The following is an 8,724-nucleotide window of genomic DNA, read 5'->3' as shown; positions in this document are numbered from 1 at the left end:
TATGGGCAGATAACTCTACGTGACCTAGAAATTTTGACAGCTGCTGCCGTGAAAAGCAGAAGACGCTGGCTTGACGAAGCATTTAAATGTAACGCAAGCTGTAAGTGAAATAGTTGCATCTATTTTCCAATATACAATCAGCATCCATACAAATGACATCGCCACGTTGGCATTGAAAACTGTCTGCATGAATCATTACACAGAATGACATCTATTTATATGATAATGAGACGAGAAATTAGGCCAGGCTCGACGCTGTTTCAGTGCTGTTTACAGATTGTTAATTGAAATACTTGCAGTGAGTCATGATGCGGTTAATGATACCAGTATGTTTTTGATTCAGGCAAGGCATGCCAAAGCGTGCATCAGAATTCTTTTTAATTCCCATACATACTTTTTGGCTGTGCATGACCAGATACCTATATATTTAGAACATGACATAGCTTTATTCTTTATGAATTGAAGCACTTGTTCACAATGTCAATTGACAGTGTCATATGTTTTATAAGTATAGATGAAAGTAGTGTTGTAAAAAACCCAGCTGGTGCAGTATCTATATGAGCACATTATATTTCAAGATCTGCAGCCAGTTTCTGTAATGAATAAACTATGCACACACGTAATACTTCAGATTTATAAAAAATAGCCTAGTTTATAAATGATAGAGTTAACTTTTTCTCAAGAAGTAGAATGTTTGGCTCTGTGGTAACATTAGTAGCAGAGCTTATTTGGAAATATTTAGCATCACTATTATCTTTGCATATTATTCATAATTGTTTCTAGTTAGATCTATTTATTGATTGATATCTGCATGTTGAGGCTGGGAGAGTCCAACTTATCTCTCCGGTTACCTGTTTCTCTATTACCGGACTCTATGAGGGTACCCATTGTAGGTCTCAAGAGATCCGTACAGAATGTCTGATTGGGAATTGCTTTATCGGAGCCCTGGCAAAACTATAAGATACTCATATAAAACGATCTCATTATGCATATACTGAAGTTGACTGAAGCTTTATCTTTACTCAAACATATAAAAGTCAGAAAGGAATGTCAACAAAAGCGGCTTGTAGTTTAAGCATGGAGTTTTATTGTTATTGTCATTGTGCAATATATCATGTGACTAATCAGGGGTTGGGGTAGACCTGCCTGTGGGTACCCGGGTCCTGCTCTGGGGTCCTAGCTACTCTGGGGTCCTACTCTGGGGTCCAACTCTGGCCCAATTCGACCTGAGTTACCTGCAAAGCCCAACTACATGTTGTGCTTGAGATGTATTATAATTATAGTTATAGTTTCTGTTTTTTTATTTCCAAGTTTGCATCCCACTGTAGCCATCTTTGCTTTTGTGATGGAGATGTAATTCTGCCATATTTTTTCAGGAAGAGTAGCCTCGTGTTATGAGCTCTTTGGATAAGACAAAGGTCTTGTCCCTGAAGACTTTAATCCCTAATTGACTGCATTATTGTTTGTGATGATGATAACCTTCTCCAAGTTGATTTAGTCTCAATGTAGACCTCTGATCCTGCAGAATCTGAAGAATCTCTGGCACATTTCTCAGCAATTGTAGATTGAACATTGAGTTTGACATGTTCAATAATGTTCTGACTATTGACAAAGATTGATTGTGTATGCACATAATACCATCCTTGCCCTACAACAAGGAATACATAAAGGTGATGAAAATATATATTGAAAATAGAAATGCTTTCAGAACCTTGCTTGCTACGAAATGTGCCACCTCAGGCTACATTTAGTAAACAAATATTGAAAACTCGCAACATCACTGGGCTTCTTCATTGATATTATGTGTATAGATGATTAATCACAGAGTGGAGCTTATGGACAATCGATTGTGTTGATTGAATATGTAACACAGGTTGACTGAACCTGTAACTTGGGTTGATTAAATGTGTAACACTGGTTGACTGAATGTGTAACACTGGTTGACTGAATGTGTAACACTGGTTGACTGAATGTGTGACACGGGTTGACTGAATGTGTAACATGGGTCCACTATCAATGTACCGGGTGATACAGTTAAAAAATACCCAATAAATGTAATTTTTGATGCAACGATCGGATGAATTGTATCTAAGACTATTATTGTATCAGAAATACTGTTTTTTAATATCGAGTTATTTTAGTTGCAACATTTACTATATATATTTATATATAAATAACCATAAGTGTAGCACTTTGGAACAACTGATATCTGTGTTATATATGCTATGCAGGCACATATTGGTATAGGGGAGATAACTCTGTTGGGTAACTCTTCATGTGCTCACCGGGGTCACGCTTGTGCTCACCGGGGTCAGCCATCTTAGATGTTATCCACGACTGTAACGTTCCTGAATAAATATTAGAACCTTCTCAAGACTTGTCATACGACAGATGCAACAATATCTGTTGCCGGAGTAGTAATCAGAGTAGTTCTACCAGTAATTATCTGTAATAAAGTCATTAACTGAGTATCAAGTGAATAGCGACAAATACACACATGTAGGGCTATACCACAGAACATGGAAGACAAGATATATGAACTTAACTCTATTGTTGCAAACATAATATATACAAGTTTTTGCTGTATACTAAACTACATTATTGTAAGAAGTAAACCCTAGTTTATTTTAATTTAAACGGCAATGCCATGGCATCTGTTTTAGTGTCCATTAATTTAACAGTCAAGGGGAGACAATCCAGACTGTAGAGTGCTGATTATGCTGTAAGCGGTATTTGTTTTTTATTGTTGCAAGGGACACGTCACAGGCACCAATGTAACATGCAAACTACATGTTGTTCAGGAATTTGGTGAATTTTCTCAGTCTGTTTGTTTACCCACTCTCCCACCTGGAGGTTTTATGTTTCGATTAAATATTTGTCATTATTAAATGACCTTTGCCCCCAAGAGGAATCGTTTGTTTTCCTATTCCAGCCCATATGACACTTGCGCTGGATTTCTTGTTGGTTGTCACTTAAGACAATTACATTGTCCGTATACTACTAGCCTATCAACCAAGGATTGGATGATGGAGTTTAAGTACATACACATTTACACGCCCTGACAGATTTTGCAAGGTGAAAGGTTATAGTCTAGATATACAAAGAACACTTTTTATAGCCAGACAGCGTAATTACATGATTAATTTGCGTACTTCAGTATGGATTTGTTGACATGGTATTTCCGGTGTTACGTCCCTACGGTAATGTCTTTCCATGGGGGAAAAACATCAAAACTCATTAATTCGTTTGTGTATAATGCGCACCCCCTTCTACACAGCTGTGTTTTTGGAAAAAAAGTGTGCACTATACTCAAGAAAATACGGTAAGCATCATCCAATCAAATGCGAATATTCAAGAGGATTTACCCTCACTGCCAACAAGGTTGCCCGAAGCCCAGTTTGTTGGGTCGCTGATGCTACTGGCATCTGGTGAATACACTGACTAATTAAAATGGCACCAGCAAGATGACTGAGAATTGGAGTGTTTTTTCCCTTTACCATACTTTTACAATAGACATAGTGCTGTGATCACTTTGTGGTCTGGACTGTGGGCGCTTATTAGAGCGGGGCGCTTATTACGTCGAAGACGGTAAGTTTTCACTTTGTGGTCTGGGACCCAGGTTATTAAGTGTGTACAGTGAAGTCGTGGGTATGGACCTGACAAATATTCGCTTTGTTGTTGCTAATCAGTGTGTTCATTAGTTTTTGCGTCTTTTCAGCTGTGATGCAAATCTAATTATTCAAATCATTAGCTTACTGTAATGAGACTGACTGACATTATAAATAGATTATGGATGACTCAGTGTACTGGAATCTAATTGGAATAGTGACATTCCCGCTATGTGAATTGTACCTTGATTATCATTTGCATGTATATAAATAGTAACGATAATGAATCTATTGGGAAGTCATGGCAGAATAGGTCCTTAGTACCACAAACCTTGTGGGAAGTTGGGCAGAATAGGTCCTTAGTACCTCAAACCTTGTGGGAAGTCAGGCAGAATAGGTCCTTTGTACCACAAACCTTGTGGGAAGTCAGGCAGAATAGGTCCTTAGTATCACAAACCTTGTGGGAAGTCATGGCAGAATAGGTCCTTAGTATCACAAACCTTGTGGGAAGTCAGGCAGAATAGGTCCTTAGTATCACAAACCTTGTGGGAAGTCAGGCAGAATAGGTCCTTAGTATCACAAACCTTGTGGGAAGTCAGGCAGAATAGGTCCTCAGTACCACAAACCTTGTGGGAAGTCAGGCAGAATAGGTCCTTTGTACCTCAAACCTTGTGGGAAGTTGGGCAGAATAGGTCCTTTGTACCACAAACCTTGTGGGAAGTCAGGCAAAATAGGTCCATAGTATCACCAACCTTGTGGGAAGTCATGGCAGAATAGGTCCTTTGTACCACAAACCTTATGGGAAGTCAGGCAGAATAGGTGATTTGTACCACAAACCTTATGGGAAGTCAGGCAGAATAGGTCCTTTGTACCACAAACCTTATGGGAAGTCATGGCAGAATAGGTCCTTAGTACCACAAACCTTGTGGGAAGTCAGGCAGAATAGGTCCTTAGTACCACAAACCTTGTGGGAGGTCAGACAGAATAGGTCCTTAGTACCACAAACCTTGTGGGAAGTCAGGCAGAATAGGTGATTTGTACCTCAAACCTTGTGGGAAGTCATGGCAGAATAGGTCCTTAGTACCTCAAACCTTGAGGGAAGTCATGGCAGAATAGGTCCTTTGTACCACAAACCTTGTGGGGAGTCAAGCAGAATAGGTGATTTGTACCTCAAACCTTGAGGGAAGTCATGGCAGAATAGGTCCTTTGTATCACAAACCTTGTGGGAAGTCATGGCAGAATAGGTCCTTAGTACCTCAAACCTTGTGGGAAGTCATGGCAGAATAGGTCCTTAGTACCTCAAACCTTGAGGGTAGTCATGGCAGAATAGGTCCTTTGTACCACAAACCTTGTGGGGAGTCAGGCAGAATAGGTCCTTAGTACCTCAAACCTTGTGGGAAGTCAGGCAGAATAGGTCCTTAGTACCACAAACCTTATGGGAAGTCATGGCAGAATAGGTCCTTTGTACCTCAAACCTTGTGGGAAGTCATGGCAGAACAGGTCCTTAATAAGTACCTCAAACCTTGTGGGAAGTCGCGCAGAATAGGTCCTTTGTACCACAAACCTTGTGGGAAGTCAGGCAGAATAGGTCTTCAGTCCCACATGCTTGTCCCAGGTCAGATTAATGATTTGCTTTAAATGCACGTCGCAAGAACATTATTTTGTTACAAACAGCAAAGTTTCCTAACCAAATTTCCATATGCACTACAGCAGATAAAGAGCTCAGCTCATGGCATCCTGGTATCTGATTATGTCTCAAGAGAGGTTTTATCATGGCTTCTCCATATTTTAAACTGTCACTGGCTGCAGATGAATTCTGCATTTTGTCTAGGATTCTGAAAGGAAGATGCATCACCTCAGTCAACATGATGAATGCTTTTATGCAGATAGGTGAAGGGAGAGAACTCTTACCAGCTTGCTGCTTTTCATGTCCCTTTTCATGGCATAGACATGTTATTTGTTTGGGTAAAACATACAGATGGTGTTTTTTTCATAAGAGTATTATGTATATGGGTATTTACCAATATATTTATCTATTATTTCTTGTGTATTATTTTATAAAAAGACAAAATCATTTTTAGACTTAAACATTTAAAACATAACTCACAATCCATACAAGTGATTTCCAAACAAACATGAGGTGCAGAGTCTAGGCATAATTTTTGTTCTAAGATGCTTTGCTAAAAGATCAGTTGCGCAGACTGTACTTTATCCTGTGATAAAGAACTCTTTTTGAGTTCTGCTATAATGGACTGAAGTCATGATGCTGTTTAAATCACCTCCCCCGTGATCAAATGTATCCTTGGTAACACAGTTCTTTCATAACTGTCAAGCAAGATAGTGCATCCACAACAATTTTCGGTGATATAGTTTCTTTAAACTTGAGTAATATTTGAATATTATTACGTTGGAAGAAATACGCTAAGATGATGTCCACCGTCTCTCATGATGCAGGCTTATCACAAACATATTCAAACCACTGTGTCCGTGACAGCAGCCACAAATTGTCTGAGGTGGGCCCTGGTGCCTCTGAATTATGTCTGCCCTGGACAAAGGAAAGGGTTAACTACAGTCTACCCAAAAGGAATGAGTAAGTGTGTTCGGTTTAACGCCGCTTTTAACAGTATTCCAGTTACATCGCGGCGTGTCAGCTTAATGTGGGAGGAAAGCCCGAAATGATGCAGGTTGTTTACCACTTCGGTGAAACCCAGGAGCACGGGTATGGTGCTGACAAACCTAGAAACATAACCGGGGCGAACCGGGATTCAAACCCACAATCATAGGTTTCTGGCGTGCCCAAGGGACGCAACTCTGCACAGCGAATGGCGGCACCTTAGACGACTGAGCCTCCCTCCTGTGCAACCCCCCCCCAAAGGAATGAGCAATCCTTAATGTTTCCTGATCACATGTACACCTGTTGCTCAGCGTACAGCCTTTAGCAGCATAATGCAGTCAAACAAGCGGCCACTATATTGCTCTTCCTCTGCCATGTTCGTCCCACTGCGACGCCTTATCACGCCCCAGGCCGTCGATTCACGTCAGTTACAGTATCATGTAGCCCAACCAACTTGGTAAGCAGCTATTGCATGGCTTGCAGTTGCTGCAGTCTCTAACATTAGTGGTGCAATAGGTTGCAACTTGCGTGACAGTAAACACCTCAACTCAACAATAGACACGGACACCGAACTTCGTTCGGCCTTGTTTTGCATTTCTTAGCTCGGCCCCACATAGCACTTCTGGAATGTTTTCGAGTCTCGTTAATAATTGAAGGCAAATTAATATGAAAACTTAAATTTAAAAATCCTGCTTATTGCTGCATTTGATCATGGATAACAGCATGCTGAACGGATCATGAAATATGACATATTTAGATAACAAACTACCCATTTTAGTGGTCTTGTATTATGTTAAAAAATAAATATGTCCCTTAACATAAGGGTGCAGGCATACAGTATAGTTTTGTCCTGAACTATTATAACTTCAAAGCACCACCAAAGTCAAGCACCAGGCAGGGTAACAACTAGTACAATCTTTTTAGGTCTTTTGGTTTGATGCAGCTGGGGATCAAACCGCGGACCTTCCGCTCTCTAGGCGGAGACTCTACCATGGGTCCACGGAGGTGGTCGATGTTCCCAAAGGGTAAGGGAAACACAAACTAACATAGAGGGAGCATCAACTCATGTTACCCAATGTTCCATCAACTCATGTTACCCAATGTTCCATCAACTCATGTTACCCAATGTTCCATCAACTCACGTTACCCGATACCCGTGAAGAATCCAGTTAGAATAGTTCTTCAGCAACCCATGCTTGCCGTAAAAGGCGACTATGATTGTCGCAGGAATTGACTAAAAGGATAGGGTGGTCAGGCTCGCTGACCTGGTTGATGCATGTCATTGTATCCCAATGTGCGAGGATCGATGCTCATGATGTCAATCACTGGATTGTCTGGTCCAGACTCGATTATTTACAGACCGCCTTCATATAGCTGGAATATTGCTGAGTGCAGCGTTAAACAACAAAACAAACAAACAAACATGTTACCCGATTAACTGGTGGACAACTTATTATGTACTGAGTCACTTTATTTTGGCATTTGTTTTGGTTTTCGTAGTCAGTATTTTGGATCCGAAATTGTTTTTGTTACTTTAACTCGCCAGATCACTCACTTATTTCTGTGTTGTAGGCGGCAGCAATTTTTTGCGTTTTCCACTTTTTCTCCAGTAGTACTGGACAGATTAAGCAGAAACCTGGTCTAGGTGTTTTTTGCCTTGAAGAGTTCATGTTTCTTTAAGGAATCCAAATTGGAAAATCAATTTGGCAGCAAGGAAGCCATCTTTCACTTTCCTGAGAATCTTCTAAAACAGTGAAAGGCCTTTTGGATGATTCTCTTTGAGAGATATGATTAACATATACAGAGGAAACTCGTTATTCTGGAGCCCATTAGACCAGACATACTGCCTGCTGGACCGTCTTGTCAGGAACGTCATCTCCGAAGGAGCATTAAGCCATACTAATGTTTGGTTAAATAGGAATTTTGGTAATCCAGACAATTGTGCCATGAACAGAACCATCTGGATTAATGCAATCCCACTCTAGTTCTTAAAGTTGTGCAAGGGCGGTCGGGTAGCCTAGTGGTTAAAGCGTTCGCTCGTCACGCCGAACACCCGGGTTCGATTCCCGACATGGGTACCATGTGTGAAGCCCATTTCTGGTGTCCCCTGCCGTGATATTGCTGGAATAGCGGTGTAAAACCATACTCACTCACTCACTCACTCACTCACTCACTCTTAAAGTTGTGCAAGGTATCTTGATTGTGGTCAGACTCAGTGACTTGTTTGATTGAGTGTCATTGTTCCCCGATGGCGTGGATTGTTGCTCATATCAATCACTGGATTGCCTGCTCCCAAAACAATTATTTACAGTCGCAGTCATACAGCTGGAATAATTCCTGCATGCAATGTTAAGCAACAAACAGACAAACAAACAAACAATGGCATGACTGTAATTAGCTTAGAGAAACATGTAAACATCGAGTCTTTGATTCGAGCCATGATCATGTCTACTGGAATCCTTTTTGTCTATGGTGCTAAGCTGATGGTAGGCCATACTTTAG

The 8,724-nt window shown here is 40.6% G+C and overlaps 1 protein-coding gene across 3 annotated transcripts in view; it reads left to right on the top strand.

The window, feature by feature from the left end:
* The window catches only part of LOC124136565 (complexin-like), a 305,393-nt gene continuing 296,669 nt past the window's right edge, over window positions 1-8,724 (top strand). For 2 of the 3 annotated variants that reach the window (XM_046502508.2, XM_046502510.2), the window contains exon 1: window positions 3-100. The gene's annotated coding sequence lies outside the window, so the exon portion shown is untranslated. Of the gene's footprint in view, window positions 101-8,724 lie in introns of all 3 variants that reach the window. The other variant, XM_048393591.1, reaches the window with a different exon arrangement.

This window comes from Haliotis rufescens, unplaced genomic scaffold, assembly GCF_023055435.1.
Source record: "Haliotis rufescens isolate VD_foot unplaced genomic scaffold, xgHalRufe1.0.p SCAF_12, whole genome shotgun sequence".
Classification (NCBI taxonomy): Eukaryota; Metazoa; Mollusca; class Gastropoda; order Lepetellida; family Haliotidae; genus Haliotis; species Haliotis rufescens.
Note: the sequence above shows the minus strand (reverse complement) of the source record. Positions and strands in the feature narration are given on the sequence as shown.